The sequence below is a fragment of the Taeniopygia guttata genome, chromosome 3, assembly GCF_048771995.1.
Source record: "Taeniopygia guttata chromosome 3, bTaeGut7.mat, whole genome shotgun sequence".
Lineage (NCBI taxonomy): Eukaryota > Metazoa > Chordata > Aves > Passeriformes > Estrildidae > Taeniopygia > Taeniopygia guttata.
Genome location: NC_133027.1, coordinates 53,857,133 through 53,863,132, shown reverse-complemented (window position 1 = coordinate 53,863,132; position 6,000 = coordinate 53,857,133).

Genomic DNA, 6,000 nt, shown 5'->3' with positions numbered 1-6,000 from the left:
TCTTAAAAGGTTTAGCCATTTTCTCTCAGAAAGCACTAACTTTGTCCAGCTTTTCCTCAGATCAAAATTTACCTTTTTTCTGTCTTCTTGAACATGAAAAACCTCCAGGACAAATGATGATACCAACTTTTTTTGTCTTGCAAATGCTGTTTGAGTAAGTGAGATAAATCTGCTGCCTAGAAGATAATTTGGGGAAAAATCTCGTGATCAGACTTCACAGAATTTTATTACATATTCATATAACTGGGACTCTATCCAACACTTACCATGGTGTTTTTCCTATAAATCTCAAAATCTTCATGTGAAGATGATGACTGCATTTGCATGGAAAAACTGAGCAAGAAAGTTCTATAATAATCTGGAAACAATTCTTCAATGTGCTATTTCTTCCAATAACACCACCTATCTACAGTGACTATGACAAAGATTCCAGATTATGATTTGGTTAAAAGTCTGGCTTCCTGTATAGTTTTAAAACAAGGAGTTCTCTGGGATTTTAAAACAGAAGTACAAACTGGATGTAATAAAATACTTGTCCTTTATTACCTCCAATTTATACTGGAGGTAATAAAAGACAAATTTCACTTGTCTCACCGAGTTCTTGGTTACACGCTTTTTTTGCCAGGATAGCAAACATTGATAGTTTATGAATTTATCCAAGTGTAGCTCTAGAGTTTGCAATGCATTTCTGCTGAGAATATTTAATACTCAGGAAGTTTAAGTGCTTAGGTTCAGATCTGCTACGATACACGGGTGTCTGCATTCCTACTTACACATTTAACTTACATTTTGGCTTCTTTTATGTTCTTCAGCTACTTAACTGCCACTTAATCCAGGGAGGATCTAAATTTCTGCTGGTCTGTATATGTGCAGATGAGCCACATCTGGTGAGCTGCTTGAAGCCCCTGCCATTCTCCAACTGGAACATGAACTTGATCCCAAGACGCCTGGTCCCAGCTGAGAGACGTAAGTGTTTGGGTAGTAGGTGCTGAGGAGCAGATTCTTCTTGTTCTGTCCTGACAAATTTGTTCCATTTGTAGAAACAAATTTCTGGGCAGAGGGATTGAGTCCTGGTTCCATACTACTAATACACAAAGACAGTTTTCCTCAGTTTTTACACACAGTAAAATTACCTTTCTGCTTGCCAGCTACACAAGAGGCTAAAAATTCCCTGGAGCAAAATTTTCACCTCTGTTCTCTCCATCCTTATTCTGGACATAGGACACTCCCTGCTTGTTTCCCAAGATCAGTTTCTCGGGTTCCCTGCTGTGCCACAATGATTATAAAGCCTGAAAAACACACCTGGGACTGAAACTTTTACAACATGTCATCCAGTTAAGGGGTAGGCAGTGTTTCACTAAATACTGCTTTACCGAGGTACTTTAGAGACTTGTCATAAACTCCTAAACCCATTAAATTCAAAGACAAAACCCTTTCAATGTCTTTGAAAGCTTCAGTATCTGTGAGATAAGAGCAAACCACTTAAATATTTTGTTTTAAAAGCAGTCTCTGAAAATAGATGCAAGAAAGGTCAGCAGAGAGACCAGTCAGGGCTCATCATGCAGATCACAACACTGTCTGGCATTTACCATCAGACACATGGCTGTAAATTCAGTTGGTAAAAGGAGTGGTAGTGACAGCGCCACTCACTATTTTCTGCTTTTAGCAGAACTCTTCTGTTAAATTCCTTATTGTCAAGGGCAAACTGTGATCCTACTGAATTTACTGGCTGAACTCTCACAGCTCCAGAGCACTGGATGAGAACTTTGCCGGCTCAGGGTCAGTAGCACTGAATAAGCAAGTACACTGCCATGGACATGCTTTCATCTCCCTCTAAATCCAGGTCATAAAAGCAATAGGCATAGGTTTTAAACACTTTTTTTTTTCTTTCTCACAGCCATAAGTAATCGGCAGATCACCTAATCTGCCTGGAAACACCAATAAGGGACCATTGCTCCTTTGAGACTAAAAGGCAGACTTCTCCAATATCCCAAAGGGATATTTGTGGTAATGTTTGAACAAGCTTCTTTACATGACAACAAATGAGTACAACAGGTACATTAATGGCTGCCTTTCACTTCCTCATCTTTTATGGAAAAAAACTAGACCAGATTTTGTGTCTGAACATATTTTCATTTTTATAGGATTTATTTTTGTTTATCTATCAAAGTTAAAAGAATAAAAATAGTCAAGTATCAGGTTGGTGCTGGAGAAGCCAAGTCCACCTCAATTCAGTAAGGGAAAGTTGAGACCTATTATTCTCTTGAAATATATGGCATTTAAATAAACGATTAGCCAGATTTCTCATGCAAAATAATTACTTTCCTCCCAAATCTGAGAGTTCACTATCTTCATAAATGCGTGCTTATAGCATTGCACTGTGAATGTTAATTTGGATATCCAAAGAGATGTCAGTACTGGCATTAGACAAAAGTTCATACCTTTCATTCCTCTATTATTGCCATTCCATCTAATTTTACTCTGTTGAGTTCTTCAGAATTTGTAAGTCGCTAATGTTCAGATCCTTCTTTATTATTAACTAAAGAAAGGATTTTAATTTTAAAAAAATCTCTTGAGATGAGGGTATTACTATACTTCTTTACCCTCCTAGAAGAAGGTTCTAACCATTTGCATACAATTCTACCAGCTCAAGAGGTTCACATCTAGTAATAACATGTAAGTTCAACTTTCAGTAGAGGATGTCCTATTATTAAACACTGAAAGTTAGCAGACAAAAGAATATTTTGGGTGAGAAGGCAAAAATTGAATTACTTCATTGCACTTTAGGAGTCAAACTTTTAGAAATATAAGCATAAGAGTACCACAGAAATAATGAAGAATAAAACATTAATTCATATTTCATATCTACTTATTAGTTAGGCAAATCAGCTCTGTCTTTTTTCCTGCATTACAGGGTTATCTTTTTGTACAGGGAAGATAACTCAGTTTCAGTCTTTCCCCTATACAAGCTTTAAACCAAAGCAAAAGGGTGGAGACTTGATTCTAGAGATTACAAAGAAACAGAACTTCCTACTAGTTTTTTCCAAGCAATATATAATTCTTTCCTTGGTTTCACCATGACTACAACCTTTATAAACATACCATATGATTTACTAAAGCCATACTGGGGCTTGGTTTCTAAGCTTACTTGATTCCCATCAGTCATATTCTGCTTGATGGCTGTTTGCCTCTGGAGTGTTAGTCAGCCATTGTTGGTAGAAAAATCCATTCCATCATTACAGGATGTATGATTCTGTGTACAGAGAACCTCATGGGCATCTTGTGTGGTCTGATCATCATTTTTCATGGCACCACAAAAATTAGTTCAGTAAATGTTTGCATTCACTGTTTTTGATACAAAACGTGTCAAGAGTTATCAGAAGCTTTTTTTCTCATGAGCTATAGTGCTGTGCCATGGGTTTAGCTAATTTGCACAGAGTATGCATACATGCCCCATGCTTCTCAATAGCTGGAGAACTGAATGTGATAGAAAGTCATATACCTCCACACTAAAAAGGACTCAAATCCTTGCAAAAAGCTGACAAAAAAGCTTGCAACAAGCTCTATCTGGCCTTACATGCAAGTGATCAGTAAGGCTGAGACTTTTCAGATACTATGCAGTCATGCCCATTGCAACATTCAAACTGTCTCTTCAAAAGATACCTCATGTGCCAACAGAAACAATATAAAATTAGCACAGGACTTCACTATGGCTAATTCATTGTGCTTTTGCCACTGTAGGTTCACAAGTTTCAACAGCAGTGCTAATTGAAGCAGTTTTCTCCAGTTTCTTTCCTAGCCTTACAAGTCCTTCTGATCATTGCACTTCCTTTCACTACAGCAAATCAGATATCCGGTCAGATTCAAAATAAACTAAAAAGGAGAAGCTTCCCAAATAGACATGGACCCTATGGTTTAATAGCTAACACATTGTCCATGTGACCCTCTCCATGTCACTGCATTATCACAGCAGGATAGACTACCAAGCTTTCTCATTTGTGGATGGCAGGAGGTGTTCTGGGTTCTGATATAATCAAACTAGAAAGAAACCACAAGAAATCATACTTTTTTTTTCATGCTTACAATCTGAAGAATAATAATTCAATTCAAGTGGCCAGATAATTTGCAATTTTCAGAGGAATACCAGAGAAATCTTAACATCATTGATGCACAGTGCAGCTTTTCAAGCAGGTATGGAATGGTTGGTTATTTGTTGATTTTTTTTCCCCCTGGAAGTTCATGGAAGTCCCAGGTAGAAGAATTTCCCATATTTTATTCTTCAATTGCAAAACAATTTATCAGCAAATCTTTACTGCACAGAAAATTTGATCCTACTTGGAACAGTTTATTTTCTGTTAGAAGAAAAAGATTATCTAATTTTGCTCATCCACAGAAGGAAGTTCATCTATAACTCGATGGGTAAAATGTGTGGAGGAAACAGCAGCCTAAGTACTCTCTTGCTGATGAAATGGCATCATCAGGAGTAAATGACTTCATGGTCTCCTTGAATAAGTGTGCACCCAGCCACTCTGACTCTTGCCGTTTCCTCAAATTGACCCAAAAGGCTCACACTGTTATGTCTGTGCTAATCTGCACGATCCACCCTCGCACGCTGACTTTGCAAGGACAGCTGTATTTCTGCAATCAGTTGAAATACCTCTTTTGAAAGTTTGGTCATACAATACATGTTTTTTAATGAGGTATTACTATAAGGGCTGCACTGTGTAGTCCTTTTAAGGATAAACTTACTCCAGATGAAAAGGATCATCTAGTTTAAAATGGTTAAGGTTGATTTTTTTTTCCCAATTTACTTTCAGCTAAATAAAACAGAAGGTAAGATGCATAACCTTTCAAAAACAGGGCCAAATCCTGCAGTCTGAGCAGTCTGATTGAAAGCATTACATTTACCCAATAAATATTTGTGAAGTGTACCCACAAATTCCAAAAAGATAGGCTGAAAGTTATAACTGAAATTTTTGAGATCTCTACAACAAATCATGTTGTTTTATCCCACCTATCTATCACACCACTGAAGCCTGTAATATGTGAAGAAAATATCAAAGGAAAGGATCTCATATAAGATTTCCATACAAAACACCAAAGTAATGCCACCCATAGCAGTATTATCATATGCCTGCTTTTTTCATGAAGCAGAAGTGACAATTTCAATTAAATTACATAAAATGTTCAAACTAACCCTTTTATCTGAATTGGTATTTTTCATAACAAATCAATAATCTCTTCAAATATTGTACAAAAATGGAAGTAAGGTTGTCCCTCATCAACTGCTCCCTTCCCCACACTCATTCTCCCTCCTCTGAACCTATGACATTAATTCACAGCAGCTTTCTCTTTTTCTGCTTTTCTGATCCTAAACTCCCTTAAGAAAGACTCAGGACTGTGCTTGTTTCTTTTATTCTTTTGCTTATATTAATATACTGCTTCTAGGATGAAAAAATAATTCTCATCCTTTGTTACTTTTTCCCATACCATCAATTCCTGAAACATATTTTGAAACATTTACTATTTTCTTGATCGTTTTTCCACTACAGAATAGATGAATATTTCTGCAAAAAGAGAATTTATAGATCATAAAAAATGCAGTGTCTGCGCGACCCAATTATTTTATTACACTTGTTGGGCAGAAAGTTCTCATTGTATTTGAAAGTTAGTGCATAGCCAATAGATTTCCCTTCTTGCTGAAAAAAAACCCCACCAACAAAACACTCTCAGTGCATTGCAAAGATACTTTCTTTCTTGACCTTCTTCAGGAAAACTGCATTTGATTCAATTATGGAAGATTTTCAGAGGTGAGTAGGTAAAAATAATTTTTCTATCTGCATTTATATGACCACAGTTCCTGTTTCAGATGTTTAAATAATTCTAAAAGGACAAAAATAATTACCTGAATTAGGAAAAAAAAAAAAAAAACCAAAACACTGTAATGATAGCTACTCCTTGTAATAATGTTATGTTATTATGTTATAATCCATTTCTGTG